At 37.0% G+C, this 25,864-nt stretch overlaps 1 protein-coding gene across 3 annotated transcripts in view; it reads right to left on the bottom strand.

The window, feature by feature from the left end:
- LOC145977955 (sodium-independent sulfate anion transporter-like) overlaps window positions 1-25,864 on the bottom strand; it is a 239,366-nt gene that overhangs the window by 111,537 nt on the left and 101,965 nt on the right. Inside the window, exon 1 of one of the 3 annotated variants that reach the window (XM_083110298.1) lies at window positions 6,830-7,054. The exons of the other annotated variants lie outside the window; for them this stretch is intronic. The gene's annotated coding sequence lies outside the window, so the exon portion shown is untranslated. Of the gene's footprint in view, window positions 1-6,829; window positions 7,055-25,864 lie in introns of those variants that run through there. 3 annotated transcript variants of the gene reach the window in all.

Consider the following 25,864-nt stretch of genomic DNA (forward strand, 5'->3'; position numbering starts at 1 on the left):
AGTTTCTTGATAATATGAATTTCTATATGTTTAGGGAACACATCACCCCTACCAAAAAAATATGCTACGCCACAACAATCCTAGTCCTACTAATGACATTGAAAAGTATACGAGTTATTGAGCAGGTAAATACCCGTTTACTGATCGCAAGGCAAGTGAACGAAAAACTATATAAATAAACAAGACACGCGGGTGGATTAACATAAACTGGCACTTCCAACATGTTCTTTACGCTGACAGATTTCTATCGAGGTTATCAGAGTCAGCAGTGCCTTCACGAGACCCATACTGAGCAAAGATACACGGAAATAAAAAAAGAATGCATTCGCTTGAGCTGCTCGTATCAAGGTTTCTGCTATGGATCTTTTCCTTATAACCAAGCAAAATTGCCTGTTCCACCTTGAAATTATGCTTATTTTACTTAAATTACTTTCTTTCCCGCGCATTCCCTATCAATCGCTTTGCACATGCACCAGACTGTATACTTCAAACTCTTCCTCTGGGAAATTTCGCGTTACCGATAAGATCGCAACTACAAGGTGTAACCATGTAGGTTATGTCATGGTGGCATGGCTACATCGACTGTCCAGTGAATAGAATGAATTATCGAACCGGATACCAATCAAACACGTTTTAGAAGATTGTTGTCCATTCACCTCACTTAGTACTCCGGCAGTTTGTTTGTTTATACAGCATATTTGCAGAAGATACAATTCAACCCACAAGTGTATCATTATACGCTGTATAAAACACACCATATTTCTAACTTTGTTGACCCTGTACAGCGTGTTTCAAAAGTCGCGGAACACTAAAATGTAATGTTCATAGCATGAACACTAGGAGTGTGATTCACACAGGATTTTCTGCCTTATGAAGCCTCGTCCATTGAGACACTTTAAAATAGATCTAAAAATATTCTTGCTCGCTTCGACCGCAATGCAACCACATCTGTAAGTTATATGAAGTTTTTTTTTTTTACTTCAAAACATATTCCCCTATAGGGAAATGCGTGTTTGGCGTTTTTATGTAGTTATTACGAAGGTATTATTATTATTGGTTCATTAACAGACAAAAATACTCTCATATTGAATAATGTTATAAAATAATACATCTTGTTATATAAAGTTGTAATACATTTTGTTCCAAGCAGGTAGGGAAGTCGAATTTGTTACAGAGTGGCCTCTATCTACTCTCGCCCAGAGCCAAGAGATTTGTACCTAAGTCGCTGGTAAACAATAGCCTATGAAATGAACTGAATTCTCATTTTAAATCTACTTTATGCAGATATAGGCAAATCGGGACTGGAACTACAGTTTAAAGTGGGATCCGAACCACTGTGCAATGTGTCTCCACCGGATATCGAACCCGGGATACCTTACCTATGAAAAAAAGCGATATATCAAATTATAAATGCAAGGCGCCGTGGTCTTTCTGTACAAGAATACGTTATACTGTAACCTTGAAACAATGTACAGTTACACCTCATATGCGCAAGATTTCCATATCTATGCACGAATCTTAAATTGGCTTTTACCGTAAGAATACAGAAATAATCACGCGGAAAGACCGGCTCTACCAAACAGGAAACTCGAGGCTTGCAGTACAAACAAATGATCTCCACGCCTGTGACGCCTTTTATCTGTGCAAACAAGATTTACTGGTAGACGTGAAAGACGCTCCTATAGGAGTGAGGGCCTTGCCAGACTCGTGTGGCGAGGCGTGGGGAGCTCTGTCCTTGTCAAGAATGCGTTTGGAACGTCACCGGTATGCAAATGAACACAGGGGGAAAGTGAAATCGACCTAGAACAAGAATTTCTTGGAATCGAAGGTTTTCGTAGGCATAAGCTAAAGACAGAGAAGGTAAGCCATGTGCTAAGCTTTAGGAGTTGTTTGTTTAAATCAACATAAACTAGCTTCGAGGGTTGCTGGCTGGTCGCAAGTAAACAAAAGTGAATTGAACAATGCACTTCCGGTTGCGATTACGGACATTAAAGGCAATAGAGGAAGTTGAGAACTAACCACGCTCCTGTGGCAGGTCTGGGAACTACAATCACCTGGACCATTGCAACTCTGGAAGTTTGAATCTACCTCGAATTGTCTTCTATGGCACAAGTGACTTGTGGATATTCCTTTGGACCGTTCATTCCAGGACAAACTTAATAACGAACTTATGTACGAATTCAAGAAAATGTAGAGTGGTGAGATTTCAGAGCTTCTTACTTTTACATTGAGATTTTTTTTTACAGGACAGTTTACGGATTTCTTTCCGGGGGTGTCAAGAATTCCGTATCTCAAATATATTTCAATTTCTCAGGATAAAAATTTCAATTAATGTGCATTATTATTACATAAAACGTACAAAAGACGTTACTTTTCGTTGCAATATTTACACAGAAATATAAAATTGAATCACATTTTTAGCCTATACACACACAGCCGTTGCAAGATTTCTACGCCTGGAGCGAGAATAGAATTCAGTCCCCTTCCCATCCCTGAGCACATCTCTGGCAACTTTATTTCTATCGGGATTTTTCTTTTGGAAAGACACAATGTGACATGAAAAACTTTCCCGATTATGTATATTGTAAATCAACAACAATAATAATTTGATAGAGAACAAACACTTTCAAGTATAAACTTGACGCGAGCCTTATAGAAATGTTTGTTTTAAAGGGGAATTGAGCATGAAGATTTTACTTATAAATCATAAATCAAGTTCGTTCCAGAAAATGAACAAGAGAAGGCTGAAAATGTTATTTTATATATAAAAAAAAATATAACAAGCTTTTCTTGAAATTTGCAAAACCATCATGGCACTTGCGTCTTTATGCAACAAAATAACTATTTCTATATTTCTAAAAAATACGTCCTGTACCAACCCGTATTGCGAGATGTCAATAGACATCTGTCGATTCACGCATGGGCCAGATGGAGATACTCCGACATACCACGTGACCGGACATGTCTTACTAGTTAATTTACGTAACAATGTGGGGCAACAATGGAGCTTCTCAAGTTGTATAATGACGAATAACTTTCGCAACAAATCAGCCTTTTCTCTTCCTAGAGACATAATCTGATATTACGTTTACGCAGCTTCGCATTAATACGTCACAATTCTGCTTCCACGGAGCATTTTTTACCGTGCATCGTTAATTTTAAATTAGAGAAAAATCAAGAAGTTATTATTTTTGATAGTTCGTAACCTAATACAAATAAAGTTCAGTTAATTATTATTAATAATACACAACCCATGGCTTAACCGCCCGTGAGAGGCAATGCCTGCCTACCTGCCGGCATCACTCCCAATAGAGGTGGGCGATCATCTACACAGTTACGGAGTGACGTGTGGTCAACACGACGAACCACCACCAGTCGTAGGTTTCCGTGACCGGATTACACTACTCATTCGTAGCTCTAGGCCACGGTGCGGGACTCGGATAACTAATATTCCAGCAGAATAACCAAAGGTGACATGGTCGTACGTAGTTTTTTTCTCAGGGGTAGGAGAGGGTAAACAACCCACTTTTTAAATAAATTTACAAATTTTAAAATGTCTACTTTATTTCCAGCCAGAAGCACAACTAAATTTTAATATTTGAGCTAAAATTGTCATTTAAATGAGCAGCGAAAATCATTGAGGCGGTATTAAATTTTTCTCTGGCAACCCCCCATCCCCGCTGGATACGCCAATGAAAGGGGGGATGCTTAGAATATTTAGTGTAAAATGCAGGGACCAGATCAAAAACAATGTTTTTATTATACCATTTAATGCAAGAAATAAATGTTTCCACGATTTTCAACATATTAAAAGTGACTTTCAAGACTAAAATTTACCCATGCAAAGAGTTTTCTTGAACGAAGAAGAAAAAAGTAAAGTGTTCCCCTGTGCATAGCACCACGCCATGAAGGCGTATAGGGGGTGTGGGGGCAACGCCCCACACTTTCTTGATCCGGTCGCGAGTGGGGGTGATGTGATCAGCACCACGCCCCTGACCGCCTTTACCCCCCAGGGTTTCCCCCAGGTACCCATGTTATTTCATAGCAAAATACAATAACTATGCATTAACGATAGGAAACGTGAAAAGTAATGAAAAAATAGTTGTGCTGAATATTAACTCATCCCCGGGAATACAATGATGAATTTGTAACAATATAATACTTTATAACAATAGTTGTGTTTTGATTATTATTATTAGAACTATAGGGTAATCAATTTCCCTCTCCCGCCGACAAAAACTAGATGTCAATCTGAAGTCTCTTGAGATGACAGAAAAAAAGTGACGCTGGGTAAATTTAGGAGCCAGATTTACACCGAGACAACTCGAGTACAAGTTGCACGCGACCGGTTGCCTGCGACTAGTTTGTCGTCAACCACCAGTTGCTTGGTCTTCTGGAACCAAGTGGGGAAACTCTGTTGATCGCTTGCAGCGTCTGGATTTTCCAACGAGAAAGTGGTTCGAGTCTAAAAATAATCAGGTATGGTGGAACAATTGACAGATGAATTGTATAGAAATTTAAAAAAATTAAATGACTGATTATAATCAATAATTATTGTAAAACAGCGTAGACATTGGCGTACGCAGGATTTTTTTCGGAGGGGCTGGAATTGTAAAGTTGAACATTACACAGCTGCGTTCTAGGGGAAGAGGGTTACACTATAAAATATTTCACAATTTCAAAGTCATAAATATAAATGGGGCTGTTATAAGTGGAGTTTATCGCCTTGTTTTATTCCGAGTTCATTACTGCTTTCGCTTGCAAGTTTTGATATTCTCAAAATTTCAGGAGGGGCTCTAGCCACATCAGCCCCCCATCCCTGCGTACGCTAGTGAGCGTAGTCGTCTTGACCATATGATTTACAATTACTGCTTAGTCCTGGTGTCATTTGTAATATACTTTTGAGGAAAAGAATGGAATTGTTCTTGAAATCAATCTTTGAAGAATGGTGGTACATTTGGGGGGGGACACCTATTATCTCCATTTTGCAATGACAATGAACTTCAGTCACTAGATATGTCAGCGCAGCAGTGGCGGCGATTAGGAGAGCATCTGCCCCCTCTTTGCCACCCAGTTTTGAAAGCCAAACGCCGCCACTGTAGCGCAGCAATAATGTAGGCAATTTACACTAGCACACCACAAACCAAACAAAGCACCCAATAGTTTTCGGACAAATTGTTTATTGCATGCGAGAAGAAGCCAAAGAAAGAATACAATGACATGCGACTAGTTTCTCAGAACTGTCTTGGTATAAAGCCGACTAACGTCGTCACTGCCAAAGTGGGTGTGGGAATGAAACCTCACTAAACTCTGGTTGTCAATGCCTGGGTGTATTTGAAAGCGTCTGGGTATTCTTCATACCAGCGATACTATATCCACCCATTCCCAATATTCCCTCGAACCTCCCTCCCAAATTTTTACACAATAGCCACCTCCCTCTTAAATTTTCGCAAATGCTTTATTTTTGTGCCGAATTTACTTTTACACCCCCCAGGATGAACCCCTGCTTGGATCCGCCTCAATCCAGACGTTACTGAATCTCAGACAAGAAAAAAACAACATTTGCACCCTCGAGTTTTTCCATTAGTTTTCTTCCAGCAGATAAATAGGGGAAAGCACTGTTAAATCGCTTATCACTAATTTGAGCCAAACTAAAATAGATGCCACATCACTTATTAAACGAAACTCAAAGTTACAAGCATGTATAGAAACAAACTTGCTTGTCTTCTAAAAATTGCCAATTCTTTGTACGACATTTTACACCATCGTTGGACTATAGTGGAAATATAGGTACTGTACTTACCCAGTACCGCCTCACACTATATATATATATGTCTACATTTTCACACAAATTAAAAATGAGATATTTGAAGTGTGGTAAAGAAAAGAACATTAAAATATAACTAGTATGACGTAACTTGGCCTAAAAGTTACAGTATGACGTTAGCCCTGGGCCTGCACTTGTTCAATTGCTGAAAGAAGTACGGAAAATAAAATGTACTATCAATTCACCCCATGTTCAACTCTGTTCTCAACATATTGATTCAATTGCAATAAGCACGTATCAAAACACAACAAAGTTAACAGTATGCAATGCTCGATAGGTTGTTTTCAAAACATTAACTACATTTCCCGTCCATTCCTTTCGATTATTTTTACTTCTTGTATAAAATTATAAGATCCTACGATTTGTTCCAACCTTGAAGAACTATTTTTGTGGGTTTGACAGTCAATCCAACAATATGTAAAACTCATGATCGCAAATAACAATAACTGTACAATAACACAACTGCCTCGGTTTTAGAATGAACGATCAACGATCTAGCCGCCTAAGTTCCGGGTTCGAGTCCCGTCTTTGCGAGTATATCATCATCAGTTCCATTAAACATTCACTCCCTTTGTTACGACTGGGGGCAGAAAAGCGACGTGCAATACGAAATACGCACAAAAAATGCATCAGATAAGTGTGACAATTGTCATGAGTACAATATTTTTAATCGCTTTCTTATAATTTAACCATTCAAAGATACGTACATCTATGTCTTGCCTATATAACTTTGCAATTTCGTACATATTCAAATTGTTTAGTTGGCACAGAATCAGAATTTCACGAAATACACTGTTCAATGGGAAACAAACATTAGATACATGTTTTGAGATTTGTTAAGTGCAATGTACCGGTATATCGCGAACTTTATGTACAAGAGAAATAAATGTTGTTTTTGGATATTTACGATTTCCCACAACGGAACAAAAACAGCGAAATTAGGTCAAAAACTGATAATGTGTGCAAGGGCAGGTAATTTTCTAACCTTAGTAATGACCTTACCTGTTGAAATCTGTGCAAAAATCCAATGCGTTGATATCCGAATTTTCGCAACGGACAACAATGAACAGGAACACTCGAACACTTATGTACGCAAATAAAAACTGTCACCGGACGCACTAGACAGAGAGAGCACTGTACACTTCAACTAGTCAGAGGAAGACTGATGCATAGGTGGCGCCAGCAGTAACACACAGTCAACATGCCTCTCCTACCGGTCGCACTTCGCTCCAATGACCTTTAAATAGAAGAAAGCGGGCGTCGGGTACGGCCAATGAGTGGCACAGAGTCATCTGGTGGCCGGAGGCAATCGCTTTCGACGTCACAACGCAAGAAGCATCGCGCTGGCCGGGGTTTTTTATTCCCCGCGAATCTACATTTCCTGAAACAATTTCCTCTTGTCTGCCCTCACCGAAGTGCTTTTATGTGCGAGTCAACAATCGTGTGGACAATATAATTTATCCAAACAATACAGCATCGAGCGTAGGATTAACCGTAACTGGGAGAATAGATTAGATAAAATTATTTGTTTCTATCAACTCGTTGAAGGCATGGGAGAAGTATCGTGCATTGCATTTATCTTTTCAATTTCGAACATTTTTTCTCCTGTTACTTGGAAAACAAATGACAATAGAGGGGCGAATCAAGATAGAAGTTTCACCCGGGCAAGGTGGATTATACTTTCCAATCCCCTTCGTTTTCTACGGGCAGAAAAGCCTTTGAAAGTGTCTACTTAATGTTATTAATGGTTAATTAGTGAAAATTTTGTGCTTTTCGGTTGGTGATTCTAATCGAAGTTCTGTTTTTCACTGCTCTTTAAAACGTTTTGTGGGTGCGCTAATCCACTCTTCAGTGCACCGACTGAATGTTACTCACCAATGTCTCGTTTGACAGCACATATGTATAGGTTTGACAGTGCGTGCAAGGTCAGAAATGAGGCTTGATCCAGAAAAACTAATCGTTCTGGTACAAGGAAGGCCACCATTGTACGATTATTCCTCTACTGAGCACCATAATAAGGACAAAATCGATGCGCTATGGAATGAAATGGCATATTTACATTTCCTGAAGAAGGAAAAAAGTATAGTCTTGTATTTGGACAGAGAATGTAGTTTACAAAATGTATCGTAAATTGTACAAGAAAAACGATCTTCACAACTGTTTGATATTTATTGCTCCATGTGTTTGCAATTCGCGAATTAAACTTTTTCCTTTCTTGGAGGGGGTCAATCTATTGCTGGATCCATGTGTACAGAGCAAATGTATTTACAAGAAAATGTACTGTCTTTTGAGAGTAGATAAATGAACATTATAATGAAAAAAACTAGAAATACAATGTAAAGCAAAGCTACGCAATAGATTACTAATTTTCTCACACAAGAAATGTGTTTCCAAAGCTTCAATGGCTTTTTACAGAAATTTCATGTTTTGGCGTCTTTCTGTAATGCAACTTGTTTTTTTTTACACAAACAAAATATCAAAATGAAATTATCATATTTGCATATAAATTGCCAAAAAGGGTAGGGGGAAAGAAAGATCCCTGATGGTAATGGAAATTTACTTTTGTTGCCAGGAATAATTGGCTCCCATGTCGTGTTGCACACTTCCCAAGTTCATTTTGTTAGCACTTTGTAGAGTTGTTGTCATGGAACACTGCCATGGCTGGTATTAACGTAATCAACACCTCTTTTGCCCTCTTGTTCTTGTATGAACACAAGGCTCGTCGTGTTGTGTTGCGTCGCGTCGGATCTGGGTGTGGGGCTGGCTTTACAAAATCTTGTTAGAACCCACACACATTCCTGAAGAAACCAAGGAATTTTGAGAGGGTGGATTGTTATCGATTCCAGGAAATCGGTGGAACCTGTATGAAAACACCGACAAAAGAATCTCGGTTAGGATGGCATTCATTGTCAATGTGGCCCCAGCAGTAAGTCTTGCTTGAAGCGAATTCTGGGAACTGTGTCCTGCAAAACTTTGGTCAGGGGGTTGTCTACAAGCCAGTGTTGCCATACGGAGGGAAATTTCACTGGGCGCAACGAAATTCAGGTGAAAATAGAAATTTTATGAAAAATGCAAAAATAGCAGGCACTTCTAGAGACTTTAAAAGTTGGAAATACTGTTTTCCTTTCTATCGTTGGGTAATTCCTTCGCCCTTATCAAAAACAAGCCTAAATAGATTGTTTTAATTCGCTTTATTTGACTTCGCTTATCTGCAATTTTTTGGCAAATCAGAAAAATTAGGATGATACGATGAAGGGACACTGACAAAGATCACCCATGCGCAGGTCGGGATTCGAACTCGGAATAGCTGGCGACCTAGTGCACTGTGCTGACCACTCCGCCAGGAGACAGGCTAAATTTAGCTTTGTCTTGGGAACATGCAAAGTCTTTTGCATTATCCAACTATAAAATTAATATTCATTATCGGCATACACATTTGATACCTTGTACAATTTGATACGTAGAATCTTTATTTATTAGTTATTCCTTCTTTCATTTCATTCAATAAATCTGATTTGAGTTTTGTTATTTTAACGTCGCTTTTCTGCCAGTTTTGGCTAATCGTGACCATGAAGATGAGTGGTGATATAATGAGATGAAGAGAGACAAATAGGAGCCATGCCCAGGTCTGAATTCGAACCCGTGACCCGTAGCGTATAGTGTTGCCCCACAAGACGAGACATGTCTCGTTTTCGAGACAAGACACGAGACGGCTCGTGAAAATTCTCGTCTCGTCTTGAAAGTCTCGAAAAAAATTATAAACAAAATAACTAATCATTTTAATATATATATATATATATATATATATATATTTGGAATAAAGCATTTTCTTTGGAATCCCAAATCAGCATCTATTACATGAAAAGATATCTGTAAGATTCCCACTTGAAATATCCTAATTCGTTGGAGTTCTGTGAACGCAAATTTGAATTATTCTAAAATGAAGGGGAAATTTAAGCAAATGGGGATTAAAGGGAAATTTGTGGTCTTAGATTATAGCAACACTGCTAGAAGTTGACATCCATAGAGATATGAATGAGAGATAAGAAAGGCGAGAAGATTTCGGCTATTCTTACCGCCTTTTTCAGAATTCACCAGCGTGCATCAGACTGGTGCACGTCAAATTCGGTGAAATACGAAAAGCTTCATGCTGCAGCAAATGGAAACTAGATTCGGAATGCGCGCAGATATTCACGTTTATTAGGAAAGAATCGCTGATGGTGACTAAATCACAGAAGATATTTTATAAATATTATATATTTTCATTTAATGACATCTTATTTTGCATGTGCACCACGAATTTCAGTGGTATTCGTTTGTAAAAATGTCGAATATTGCCAATAGAGGCTTTCCTGCATGTTGCAGCAGAAGACGGACGCATGTTTTGATATATCGGCATACTTTATTTCACTTTGCGTGCAAGCGAAGGAGCAATAGTATTTAAAATGTCGACAGTTTATACTTGCAGTCAGTTTATTCGCCTTCCATGCAACAAAATCGGCGTGACATTCCGTACTGCCTACAGAACGCATATCATGAAACAGAACGTTTCAGTGCAGACGACGCCATTTTGATTCACCAGCTCTTGAGGCTGCAACTCCCCTCCCCTCCCCCCCCCCCACGTTATGAAGGATGGAAATGCTGAACTTCCTAGAACTTACACCCCATCCCAAAAAAAACACACGTTTTGCCTCTTGATTTCTTTTACCATAACCAGGCTTGTTTGTCAAGGAATATAAATTACCCAGTACAAGAATTTTAATGTGTTTAACACTAGAACCGCGGAAGTGGGTAAAAAATGACCCATTCTTTTATTCTTAAATATTTGCATTTTACACCAAGTACTTCATGTCTAAAAATGAAATGAGACATTCATGTAATAAACAACACATTTCTGTGAACTGCAGATGATATTTATTGAACAATGTGCTCTTCCGACAATAATACAAATTTAAGACTATTGTAATATTATTATATAAGTGATATTAGAGTATTATAGTGGTATTATTAGTGATAGTACTATATTATAGTGATAATATAAGTGATATTATTATTGTTATGTAGTAATATTGATATACTAGTGCAACAGTAATATGTAATTTACACAAACATCTGAATGCAAAATAACATCACATTTAAATAATTAGGAGTACAACAATTTATTTACCGATGGACAAAAAAAAATCACCATTACCCATAATAGCATTAGAAAATAAAAAAGATGGAGGAGAGTGTTGGTAGAGATGTTCATACTGAGTAGTCACAATTAAAGCAGAGATGAAAAACTTCCCTTGCACTGCTTGCACACAGGTTTCTGGCATGATTTACACCTTTTCTTTGTCTTGTTCCCAGAGCATTTACGTTTTACTTGACACCTTTTGCGCCCCTCTTCATGTTTTTGTTCTTGTGGAACAGGAGGCTTTGAAACTTGTGGTACTGCTGTCTTGAGACCCAAGCTTCACAATAAAGTTTCGTCTTGAAATTGTGCTCTTTGTCAGTGGCGTCTCGTCCCTTGGGGCTTCCGGGGCTTAGCCCCTAAAGAAAAACGGACGTATTGACGTAATTATCAATCACCATAACGCATAACTATCACACAGTCTTTTAAAAGGCGATTTTTACCCACGTAAATTCATCGTCTGTTGCAATGGATACGACAGCGCTCCTAGCGGCATTGATGTCAATTATCGCTTTCCGGAGCACGTCGCAAAGGAAGGCATGGCCTACACACACCTACGCTACAGTGAAGGTCACATGCTAGCAGAGAGAGGAGGGGAGAGTGCAATGGATTTGAGTGCTGATTCGGGGCTAGCTCCGTTGCGTCGCGTTCGATCTCGCGTGTTGTTCTGTAGTGTTTTGGTGGCTTTCATTCGCTATGTTTGAGTGAGATTGGCAGGGTTGATGTTCGAACACAAATTGATGAAGGACATAGGCTGTCAATTACAAGACACAATGAATTTGTCCGGAAAAATAGGCATATATTAAATAGAATTATCGATTGCTTAAAATTCTGTGGTCGACATGAACTTGCTCTACGATGGCATAATGAAAGAGAACAATCTATAAACAGAGGCATCTTCCCAGATGTATTATCCCTTCATAGAAGAGGGAAAACTAAAGAGGGAACTTCGTGTTCTTTATATGAGTGAAGAGTTGAAAAACATAAACTCTATCAGTAGATTGCATTCATTTTTTATTTAAAATTATTTAGAGGGTACCTTTTCAGAAACAGTAAAAACGACAAACGTAGTTTTAATAACTCCAGTGGCAACAGCTGAATCTGAACGATGTTTCAGCACATTGAAGCGTATTAAAACCTGCTTAAGAAATGCAATGGGACAAGACAGACCAAATGCCTTGGCACTTGCTTACAATAGAGATAGAATACATTTCAAACATAGAAGGCTTCAACGAAAAAGTAATAACAAAATTTGCTGAGCAGAAGAACAGGAGTCAACGTTCGTAGAAAGGTATGTTTCACAACAATACCTGTTTCTTTTATAATCATGTGAATTGTCATTATATTTTAAATTCTTTAAGAAAATAAGTCCAGTTTTGTAGTTTAGAAGAAGATAAATACCTATTTTTTGTAATTCATGTGAATTGTCATTATATTTTAAATTCTTTAAAAAATAAGCCCCGGCCAAATTTGAGGCCACGAGACGCCATTGCTCTTTGTCACAGACTTATACAGAATTTATAGCTGCAAGGTCAAGCAGATTGTGTAAAATGTATGCACTGACCAACGTCGGGATGGGGCTTTGACAGAGTACTTTCTTGCCATTTGGTCGACAACGTCAACACCAGACTTTGTTGTGTTATAGAACAGCATTGTCTCGGGCTTCTTCTCATTTGTACGTATCGCCACATCTGGATGCAGGCTGCTCAAAATCAAGGCATTTCCTCGTGTTTTACATTGGTACATGGTAAGAAAGATATCGTTGTTCTTCAGTGCAACTCTAGTATACAAGTCCTCGCGAGACTCCTTCACAGCAACTGGCACTTTACGCCGGGCTTTGTTCACAGTTCTAACCAGAGGCGTCTCCTGAACGCATGCGTCAATTGTGGGGAAAAAGGACAGCTTGCTCTGCGACGACATTCATGAGCATTTCTACATTCTAATTTCTTCATATAGGATAAGTATTCATTTTACACGAGAGCGCTCAACTAAGCTTATATTACATTTCTTGGACCTGAAGTGAAAGAAAGTAATAATTCTTTTCCCACAATTGACGCATGCGTCACTTCAGATCCAAGAAATGTAATATAAGCTTAGTTGAGCGCTCTCGTGTAAAATAAATACTTATCCTATATGAAGAAATTAGAATGTAGAAATGCTCATGAATGTCGTCGCAGAGCAAGCTGTCCTTTTTCCCACAATTGACGCATGCGTTCAGGAGACGCCTCTGGTTCCAACAATACTTATAGATTTGCGTTTCAGAGTATTAGCCAGAGACTCTGAAGTGAAATAATTATCACAGGTGACGTTAATCCCTTTCTTCGTGAAGGGCTGGACAAGCTGTTTGACCACACGATCGGCAAGGCATTTTTCATCCTTTCCTAAGTATGGGAATGCATTTAGAATGTACTTTGAGTCTTTGTGAACTGCCATCCAAAACTTTTGTCCGCATTTGTCTGGTTTTGATGCCATGTAGTGATGCAATAATGAAACAAAATTTCACGACATAAAGAGGTGGGTCAATTTTGACCCAAGTCGCGGTTCCAGTATAATCGTTTCAAATTTCACAAAATAAAGTTAGGAAAAGACTGATATTTTTTACAAATGTTCCTTTCACAGGATGAGTAAAAGTCACGAAAATTCAATCCGATTAATAAAAAAATGTGAAAGTTGTTAAAACGAAAAGATCCAAATGGGTCAAAACTGAACCAGCCGCGGTTCTAGTGTTTATGACCCCATAACAACGACAATTCTCTCCTGACTGACACTTGGAAACATAAATTGCCTAATTTCGATACATCTTGGTAATGATTGATATTCTATCTGCAAAGCGTTCCTACTACCCTGTAACTATAAATGTTCCTAGCTCAATCCCCAGATGCCAACCTTTGTTAGGGGAGCGTGGCTCGGATTCGAATCCCGGCATGGTCAGGGCCGGATTAAGGTGGATGCTACTGATGCTGCAGCATTAGGCTCATTCCTGAAAAAGGCCCAGCTAAAAACAGAGTAGAATTTTCCGAAAGCTGAACAGTTTTCTTTTGCTATATTAACCTGAAAATAAATCTTAGAATGAAATTTGGAGCCTCAATTTTGGACGCCTAGACACAGCGTTACTTATTATACAGTTACTAATATTCTTTGCGCTGTGACGTAACTATATCATCGTTGTATTTATTGTTCACCGAAGATTTCAAGCATCAGGCCCAATTTAGTCTTAATCCGACCCTGAATGGGCGTACTTTGTAAGTCTCTCTTCAACAATTTCATCATGTCATGACTCATCGTCGTAAGAATGGGATATGTGGTATTATCATGAATAGTGTACTTACTTTGCTCAACAATATTGAACTTACACTTTCAAGAAATGGTCAAGTATATTCTGCTTGAGGACCTTTGCATAATTTCCGTCCACGAACCCATTTATCTGGACACTTATCAGAATACAACTTTTTTTTTGCCTCTGGTTACAGGAAACATCATATCATCAATACTCTACTGTATATTATAGGAGAGACGCGAGACGAGCCAAAACTGGCAAAACGTTGCATCTTTTTCTCATGTTTATCATATTTCAGGCGTTTAATACATTTACATAAATGGTAATATTCGTGGTTTGTTCTTTTTTCAATCTATATCAAAGAAAAATCTTTCAAAGTTAGGATGAAACTTCGGTCACAAAGTTTATATTGCATGGTACATGTGCTTATATGTAGTTTAATGAGGCTAGACATGATGTTGATGGGTTTCAGTAAAAACCGTACGTAACAATAGTAGTTTGGAACGATCCGGTAGGTGGCTCTAGTCAACGTCTCATACGCACGGAATATAGGTACGGAGATTACAATCCTGGTGCATAGCCTGCGTTCCTTCCCCCTCACGGTGTTCGCTTCTTTACGATTCCCCAAGTTTTATTTAGAAGAAAGTAAATTCCAAGAAATGCTTTCCATAAATAGAATTAAGGTTTCAACGCGACTCTTCCTGGAAAGACTGCCTCTTACGTAAAGCACCACCGATTGAATCTTCCTTTCTTCTTCTCAAAGAAAGAATTCGTCACCCAAGTTCTCTCCAAACAGCAACTAAATCGACGTCAGAATGTTGAACGTGATTATCAGGGAGCGGATTTAAATGTGCCAAAACAAGTGTTAAATTATTTTGGTTATTTTAATCAAAATAAGGAATTAAATATGGACTTACAATTGTAAAAAATGACAATTTTCATTAAACAAGGTGCTCACCTAGCTGATTAAAATGCATTAGGCTTACATGACATTAATACATGACATGCTTTATTATTTGTTACCAAAAGAGACTGGATTATCATACATTCTTTTAAGTGTTGAAACGTTAATCTCCTATTGTCCCTAAAGAGAAATCAATATTAACTCAAACTGCATTCAAATACCATAGAGTATAATGTATATTTAAAATATGCATCCACCGCGTAAGCTTGATCTTGCTTGCATATCTATAATTGACAAGAATGTTAAAATGACAAATGTCATGATTTAAAGTAAACAGTGTACAAAACCAACAAACTACAGATGAACGGAAAATCTTTGGCATTTAACACAAGAAGGGAAAGTTTAGTAATATGATGAATATGGAATATATGTCGAAAAATGTTAGAAAATATGGAAATTATATGTAAAATATGTGCTAAAAGCTGATATATGTAAAGTATGAAAATAAATATGGCATTGTTAGGCTTACATATACCACAATTCTCGAAGATAACACAAAGTAACATTGAAAAACATGATGTTATAAACACTCTTCCTTTTCTTAACAATTTGTAACCAACACCAAAACAACACAAAACCAACAGAACGAATCGACAGAATTAAGAACTAAAAATAAATAGTTGCTGTCCTAGCCGCTCATCAAAATCTCGATTTAAAATAACGCAGAACAACAAAGAACGAAATACACGAACGGTTAGAAGTCAGTTTCAAGCGAGAAATCCAAATTTGCTTTTAATATCGTGTAGGTACAGGGTGGCGAAAAAGTTCCGCACCATAGGCTGGATTACCTCCTGCCCCACAATGGTGCCATCACTGACTCTGGCTTACATAGACCAATTTTTTGCCATAAGTATGCATTATGCACGTGATATTGTTATATTTGCTTCGTCGCCTCACCCCCTCTTACATCCCCAGCTACTTTTCTTTACAGCGCCTTGGCTGACGTGAAGAGCACGTAATATTGTTATCCGGGAATCCTTTATTTTTGATTTCATACGACTATCGGTGGATTATTGAGATGGGTGATGCTGCCGGATCTGACAGTGATAAGCTAAGAATAAATTGCCATCACTTTAAAACTAACGGTCATTTGACACCTAAAATTACCCTAGGAGGCAATATCTAGTTCCTTGAAAGTTTTTATTCCATTTACGGTGAAATTTAGCTCTTTTATGCGCATAGGGTTTGGCAACACTGCCAGGATGACTGTAGGAGGCAAGGAGAAATACATTGCCCTTATGGAAGTATTACTCGATTTGTTCTCTTGGGAATATCAAACTTCCGATGGCATAGAAAAAGATATCAACGGAAAGAGGACAGACTGAAGTAGTAATTGACAGGCGGAAATGTCGAAACTTCAATTTGATTAGCCATAACTTGAAGATGATTCCCACAAGGAATACATGGGTTTCTGAAAATTCTTATGCATCATATTTTTCAAACATCGTATCTAGCTTAATAATCAACTTCAAAAAACGCTTTAACTTGCAACATGTGGAGAAATTCATACTCTATTGAACACCAGCGTTTCTCCTCAGTAGCATTGCCCATTCGGACGATATTGAAATGAATGCACAACTGGTGCGAAATGGAAGTAATGAGCAGTGTTGCCACAATCTCTTGGCACAATTTCCCTGTGCAAGGGGCAAAATTTCCCTTTTTCGACTAATTTTTCCCTTCAACTAAGAAATTATGTTTAATAATAATAATAATAGTAATAAATAATAAATAATAAGTAGTAGGTAGCATTTTCATTGGTCCATGTTCGTATTAACGAAAAATGTTAAACAATCCTGAAATCTTACATAATCATGCCATGCCCATAAGCTCAATGAAGTGGAAATAAGGAGTGACAGCAAAGAAAAAAAAACCATTGTGAATGTGGAAGTAGATCTTTATATAATGTGTTATATTCAGTCTGATATCTACAAATTTCCCTGAAATTTTCGTATTTTTCATCGAAATTCCCTTTTGGCTTAAAATTCGGTTAGAACTTCCCTTCAGAAAGGGAAATTTCCCTTCATGTGGCAACACTGGTAATGAGTCTCTCAACATAGCCAGGTATTTTTCGCTGGTGAGAGTATCTTCAAAACAGTAGGGACCCACGATGCGGTCTTTCCACAGACCACACCATACCATGACGCGACACGTCTATGGTGCGGGAGTTTGGGCCATCCTGTAAGAAAGGCACTGTGGAAACTTGACTTCACAAGAAGACACTGGCACGTGTAAAACAGAAAAAAATGATCGGAGATGCATGATGTTAATTTGGGGTTTTCATCGGATAGGTACAGTGTGCAGCACTTAATGGGCTTGGCAATACTGACACTGTAGTGGTATGTATAACTTGACAACACTGTAATTCAGATTCAAGCAATATGTTATCAAGTACTGACCATCCAGTTGATCCGTACTGATCAGAAAAAGCTGAAAAAGTACCCGTATGCGACGATCATGTCTGTCCGTCCGCCTGCACGTGTCAACTATTAGAAGGAAACTATACCAGAGTCCTGTAGACAAAAGGAAGTCGCACCGTAAAATAATTATATGGGCCCGCCTGGGGTTGCCAAAACAACCGTGAAAGGCCGCCAAAGTAAAATTTGCGCGCTTGTTTCTTTCGCGTTTGTTCCTTTTTCGGTTGTTCCTTTCCCGGTTATTCCACCACTGTGTGATTACGAGACAAAAAGTTAGCAAACAATATCTCAGAAAGGACTGATTCATTGTTTTACTTTACTTCGCATTTCTACCACTTTTGGCTAATTGCAAAGATAACGATAAAAGGTCACACACAAGCAGAGGCGCAACCACGATTTTTTTGTCGGGGGGGGGGGGCAAGTACCAGGATATATAATAATAATTTCAATAATAATATTGCTAATAATAATAATGTTAATAATAAGGCAGTGTCTGCTGCCACGTTCTTTTTCTGCTGGAACCTCCAAAGAGATGCGCGTGGCAGCAGTCTCGGTCTTTGTTTTATCGTGATTTCATCATGCTATGTATGCAATTACGTCTGTAACACATACTGTGAACTTTTAGCGATTACTTTCACAAAAATGTTTTAAGATTATGTCCCTTAGCATTCTTCTAATAATAAACCTAAATGCTCTCGTGGTTAGGTTAAGTTCCGTTAGCATTAAAATAATATCGCTAAATGCTTTCTAAAGAAAAAGGTTCTAAATTACCTGTACATTCATTCCCACTAATCATAAACTTGCATTTCTCTCGTCTCAATCTGTTCTTAAGATTTGTAACATCCTCTTAGCAGACGAATTACGTGGCAGGAGTAAAATTGAAGCTTATTCTTACTGCTGACACGTGCGTGGCAGCAGACTCGGCCTAATAATAATGTTATTATTATAACTATTATTATTAGCATTATTATTATTGATTTGCTTTATTTTACTTAGCTTCTTGTGTCACTTTTGGCTAATTTGCGAAGATGGGGATACGTGATGATATGATGAAATTGATGAATGGACACTCGCAAACATCCATGCCCAAGCCAGAATTTGAACCCAGGACCAACATTATTATTATTATTATTATTGGTAGTAGTAGTAGTAACAAGGACGTTATTACCTTGTGAATTATGCAGAAAGGGGGTAGAAGTTGGTGCTAAAGCATTTGTGTTCGAACAAATGATTTGAATTATTTTTTTAACACGTTCAGTTTCACATCAATAATGGAAAACAAGCACACAAACTAATTTTGAAAGACAGAAGATGCTTGATAAATGCATACCTAATACAATTATTTTTTACATTAACATGTATAACTTTCATGCACGATATATGTTTGACATATATGCAACATGGAGCGACGTGTACACTAAATTGTGTACGTATTCAAAATTTCTTTAATACATATTATATACAACATATATTATTTAAATGCATTACACATCCAATTCATCCATCTCACAATAAACCAACAGCAAAAATTACATAAATTCCCTTTCCTCAAAACAATTGTTCATGCATTTAAAACAAAATCAATTAAGACAAGTCTTATTTCTCTGCTGGAAATTGCGAGCGAAGCGAGTAAGAAAATATTTGGACCCCATCCTTTTGCAGGATCAATATTGATTTAATAGGGCGCAAATAATTTCACGGGACGCCAATGCATTCTCTCTTTTACAACTTCTGTGCCTCCCTGATGTTGTAGGGTAACATCGTCGCCTTGTGATCAAGGGGTCCCGGGTTCGATACCCGGTGGAGGTATGGCACAGTGGTTCGGATCCCACTTTAAACTTTAGGTCCAGTCCCGATTAGCCTTTCTGTGCATAAAGTGGACTTAAAACAAAAAAAACAACCAATCAATCTTACAGCTTATATTCATTTAGATCGTTCGGCGCCCAGGGCCGAATCCAGCCGCCTCCTAGCTACGGTTCTGAATTTGAAAAGACTAAGAAAAGCATGTATTGCAAGCGAAGCGAGCAAGAAAATTTTACGAAAAGTATTTTTATTTGCATAAAATTTGAAGCTGTGGGCGGTAATTGCCCCCTGCAGGTATACTTGGCCGTCAATGTTTGCCCCCACTTGCCCCCCTAGAATTCATTTCAGTCCAAGGTCAAGCCACTGGTCACAAGTTGAAACTGACGAAAGGACAATCACACAACGCAATTCCAAAAAGGGATTTCATTGGCTGTGAGTCAGACGCCAGATCCTCGTTAGTCTGCAAAATGCAGTCCAGGGTGTACTACGTGGAAGCGAGGTCGACATTTGGGTGCTTTCAATATCTCAAAAATGACCAAATATGAATGAAGCTTTCAGACCGAAGCCACATGTGGCGGTCTGTTGGTCATGCGTGCGCAGTGAATGCTTCAGGTGGCCGTGTCGCTTGCCACTTTGGTTAAGTTCTGCTGGCCGAAAAAAGTAAAAATGAACAGAACAAAAAGAAACCGTTACCAAAGAGAATACAACGGCGCAATACGCTTTCATTAAAAAAAAAATTCAAAGCGACAATCAAGAACTCGTAAAGACAACACGTTTCACAATTCCACACGCACTTGCAATTAGTACATAATAAGCACTTTCCTTGCATAAGGCCTTCTTCCAACTTTGTGCAACTAAAGGGCGTTAGAGAAATGAGTTTCTTTATACACTAATCAGTTTTCTTGCCTTTTTAAAGGATAATTGCTTAATTCCCTTTTTATTTATTCTGTTTATACAATGTATTCTCCCAAAGTTTGTTATTTCACTTTTTTCTCTTTCGAATGGATCAATAACGTGAAATATATTTTAATTCCAAACAACCATCAGACTTTTACTATTCCCTAAGTATTATTTGTTATTATCGCATAAAGTATTCGTACTGGAAGGGGAAAGTTAAACTTTGGGAAAATGCCCAAGAGTCCTTTCACATACACACACTAAAAGACTTACTTGTAACTTTAACATCAGCCATTCTCCAAGGCAAAATACACACAATTGCTCTATTTTCTTTATGAATATATTAGTTCATTTTGTAGGTTTAAAGTTCGCCATTTAGCAACTAGTTGACCGATTTCACTTCAATGCAATACAAAAAGTAATTGTTCATTTAGCTTAGCACTCCTGCCGCAATGTCAACGACACAGCTTTAAAACGCATATTATTCGAAAATTTATACTCATTTGGCACCATTGTCCAACGGTGGACTTTTTCAAACCATCCACTTGGCGGCGCTACTGTATTAATCTTTGAGACGTTATTTATTTATTTACATTTTACTTGGGATTACCGCTAAGCAGTTTTTCCCATATCTATATACATATGTACTGTACATAAACTTACATTTTTTAGTACATTATTATTAAAGGATACTATGAACAATTTTTTCTTCTATTAAATAGTTAAGCCACATTTTCTAAAAAAAGATAACAATATATATCCAACTGTAAGGTTAGGTTCACAAATCAAAGATTCCAAACACTGAGGAAAAGGAATTTCACAGTTTATAAGAGTTTTATAGAATGTCTCTCTTTCTTGTGTGTATCTATTACACTCAAATAGGATATGGTGTATATCTTCCTTGTTGCCACATGTACAGTTTGGGTTTTGTAAAATCCGGATCTTTTGTAAATGACTTTTAGTAGTTGTATGTCCTGACCTAATACGATTTAGTAATACTATCACATTCCGTGAACCTTGAACTTTTGTAAACCAAGGCCTCATTCTATTGAAATTAGCTATCCTCTGATAAAAGCTGCCTGCATTTTGAAATTCACTTTTGCACCATTCCGTCCAGTTTTCCTTCAACTTTTTCTTCACCCTCGGTAGAAGGTCTGTGTACCAGGTTTTCAGCTCCCGTACAGGTTGAATTACCCGAGCTTGTTTTGCATACAAATCTGCCTTACGAGATAATGTAATTTGAGACGTTAAAAGTGACGAATCCTTATTATAGAGAAAGAAGACTGCAATTTGTCCAAGTGAGATTATACTTCAAAAGGTTTAATTTTTCAATAGTTTCCCGTGGACGTGAGCCTGTGGTTGATGGAAACTGAGCTGTTTGTGTAATATTGTGGTAATATTAATAGTTGTTAATTAAGTGAGTACGGTTTATAAAGATAGAATTTTGTGACTGGAATTGAGTTAAACCCATATACTTATTTAAGTTGAAGTTTAAAACTACGGTAAAAGGAATTATACTCATTAATGTGATTTTCGTAAGGCAGTTCTTGTTAACGTCATGGCGGATGCCATAGATTATATGGAACTTAATAATCAAGTAGAAATTATAACGAACTTGGTAGAAGACAATGAAATTGTTATAGAAGATAACATTATAGAAGAAACATCTAGAAAACAAGCTAAAAGAGTCAGATCTTCTGAAGATGATCAAGTTCCAGCAAAAGCGGTAAGGATAGACAGGTTAGATAATAGAGATAAAGTAAACACGTTTGGAGAAGGTCGAAGATAAAATAATGTAGACAAGTGTAAAATGTATTATGATACACATAATGGGCCATATTTAGTAATAATGACTAGTACTAAAGGTGCAGAAAAGAAATTTAACTCTATGAAAATAGGCAATGAATTGCGAAAGAAAGATATAAGGGTCAGATATATCCAACCAAGTGGTTTATATAGAGCAAAGATTTATTTTTACACCAGGAATGAAGCTAACAATTTCATGAAAAATATGCATTTTCATAAAGAAAATAATATTGAAGTGTTCATCCCGGAATCCTTATTGGTGAAGGAAGGATTGATATATGGTGTACCCACTGAATTTGAAGAGGAGGAAATTAAGGAAAGTATTGAAGACCCGACAGTAATATCAGTGGAAAGAATGAAAAAGAGAATTCGAAAAGATGATGGTTCATATTATTTTGTTCCTACTAAGCTAATATCAATCACGTTTAGATCTCAAGAAATGCCTAAACAGATTATAGTGGTTAGTCACATTTTCGATGTTACTCCTAAAGTTAGAAATGTGATGCAATGTAAGAAATGTTACAGGTTCGCACATTCAGCAGCCATATGCAAGGATAAAGCTAAGTGTGCTAGATGTGGAAGAGAGGAACATGAAAATTGTAATGAAACTCCGAAGTGTTTAAATTGCGGAGGAGAACATGTTGCTACTGATAAGTCATGTGTAAAATGGGAAATGGAAAGAGAAATCATGAGAGTTATGGCATATGATAATTTATCCCGGCAAGATGCAAGAGAGAAAGTAATAACAGGTAATGTTTCAAGTAATTATGTTGTTCAAGGCAACTCATATGCTGATCAAATAAAAAACCATATAAACAAAAGTCAAATAAGTGAAATTAACACAAGAAAGACTGGTGTTGTAGGAAATAGCATAACAATACAAAACAGATTTGAAGCCTTAAGTGATTGGGGTGAAAGAAAATCAGATACATACTTGGAAAATGTTTCATGGAAAAGAGTTCCTCCAGAACATCATAGAGACTATTCCAAATTTGAAAATAAATATGGAAAAAATTTATTTCAGACTAAATTCCTATTCACAAACAAAGAATTATAATGGAAATTCTGAAGGAGAATCAAGTAAAGGTTCTCTAAAGAAATTACAAAGTAATCAAAAACAATTAAATGGAAAGTCTACAGGAACTGTAATTAAGACAAGGAAAAATGAGGAAGACGTGGATAGTACAAACAGAAGCATGCAGGAGGTGAGCACCGGAATCTACAACAATGAAGAACAGAAAAAAATCGTGTACTTTCCTCACATAACATCTCAGAAGGATCTTATGTATAATTTGTTACAATTAATGGCGAAACTTATGGCGACATTAACTAAAAATTCCGACTTATTAAGCATAAAAGAAATACTAACAGAATGCTCACAAATAAATGGCCAGGTGCAGAAAATTATTGAGGATTTGGAAATTTTTGGAGAGACACCTTAGGGTGTGGAAGGAAAAATAATGGAAAACATTCGTGGGGGTACACTGGAATGTAAGATCATTGAAAGCAAGAAAGCAAAATCTGGTGAAATTAATAGATGAATATAGACCTGAACTTTTATGTTTATCGGAAATCTCTGTGAACCCATCAAACATAAATTATTTTAAAGTAAATCATTATCACATAATTTATGAAAAGATTAAAGATGATAGTAAAGGAGTTGCAATTATGATTCATGAAAGCATTCCATTTGAACCTATATCTTTTGATTATACATTGTCTATATACAACACATACAAAATTGAAGTCGGAGGAATTAAAATCGCTTTTATGAATCAAAAAGTTAGTATTATATCTATATATATTCCTACAGGTGCAGAGTCACAGAAATTAACGACAAATACACTATCGCAAATGTTTCAATGCATAGAAAAGCCTTTTATTATAGCAGGGGATTTCAATTGCCATCACACAATATGGGGAGATCAGGATGAAGATAAGTTGGGGAAAGTGTTAGTAGAATGTATGGATTTGTACAACTTTACTGTAATTAATGACGGGTCTGCTACGTATATAGGAAGATTAGGTACTCGGCCAACAGCTATAGATTTAACGTTAATGTCAGATGATATATGTGGTCAATTTCAGTGGGAAACAGACAGTGATCAAAGAACCAGTGACCATTATCCATGTTTCTTTTATACTGATACTAATTCAGTGAGATCTTTCACTATTCCGCTCAGAAAATGGAAAATTAACGAAGCTGATTGGAATAAATATTCTAAATTACTTACAATCTTATTTAAAAATACAGATTTAAATAATATTGATAAGAGTACATATGATTATTTTGTAGATTCTGTTAGTATTGTTATGGACAGATCATGTACAAGGGCAAAAGAAGAAGTTGTAAAAAAGTATCCAATAGTACACTGGTGGAATAAAGATTGCCAAAATTTTAAAATACAGAGAATTGAAGCTACTAAAGTTTATAAAACAATACCAAATCAGGAAACTTGGATTAATTATAAGAAAGCAATAGCGCAGGCCAAGAAATGTTATATCAGCGCAAAGAGACAATCGTGGGCAAAGTATTGTGAAGACATAAATAACAAAGAGAGTATCAGTACCGTGTGGGCTAAATTTAAATCAATCCGCAAACCACATACCCCTCGATTAATACCACTCAAAGAAACCTGGAAAGATGAATTTATTATGAAGGTAACATGTAATAATAAACAAGAACCTGCAGATGCCCCTGATGAAATTTTCTCTTTCAGTCCTAAAGATAGACATTCACAAGGATTATATACCAATATCATGATCGAAGAAATAAGAGACATAATAATAAGAGCCAAGGACACAACTCCAGGAAAAGATGGACTAACATACTCGATGATTCAAAACTTGCCGGAATGTGGTATAATATATCTTTGTAACATCTACAACTATATAATGATTTCAGGAAATGTACCGCAATCGTGGTACACTCAAATGATTTTACCAATATTGAAACCTGGCAAAAGTCCACATAAAGGAGAATCTTATAGACCGATAGCTTTGTCTTCAGTACTGGGGAAAATTTTTGAAAAATTAATTCTAAAGAGAATAAGTTGGCATATAGAGGGACAGGAATTATTTTCAAGGCTTCAAGTTGGATTTAGGAAGGGAATGGGGTGTACAGATGCATTGGCAATGTTATCATCAAAAATTTATGATACAATGAAAAGGAAAAATAGTCTTATTGCTGATTTCTTAGATATTAAAGGGGCATATGATAATGTAAATATAAATAAATTATTAAACATTCTACAAAATCTGAAAATACCTTATATGCATCTAAAAATAATTTGGAATCTATTAAAAAATCGTTGTTTATATTTTTACTTTCACAATAAAGTTGAGGGTCCTAGATGGATAACAAGAGGACTTCCACAGGGAAGCCCTTTAAGTCCTTTACTTTTTAATATATATTTAATGGATGTTCAAAGAATATGTCCTGAGCCATTTGGATTTATACAATATGCAGATGATTTATGTATATATGAGAGTGTCAAGCAAGTAGATAAAGGAGTCACCAACATGGAAGCGAAAATAATAGAGATAAAGAAATTTCTTGAGAATAGGTCCATGAATATATCGTCAGAAAAATCAAAGTTGATAATATTTAGTAAAAAAGGAGCTCCGAAAAATGTGAATCAATATACAAAAAAGTTACACATTCCTATAGAAAATTCAGTGAAATATTTAGGCGTTATAT

Source organism: Lepisma saccharinum, chromosome 24, assembly GCF_977018435.1.
Source record: "Lepisma saccharinum chromosome 24, izLepSacc3.1, whole genome shotgun sequence".
Classification (NCBI taxonomy): domain Eukaryota; kingdom Metazoa; phylum Arthropoda; class Insecta; order Zygentoma; family Lepismatidae; genus Lepisma; species Lepisma saccharinum.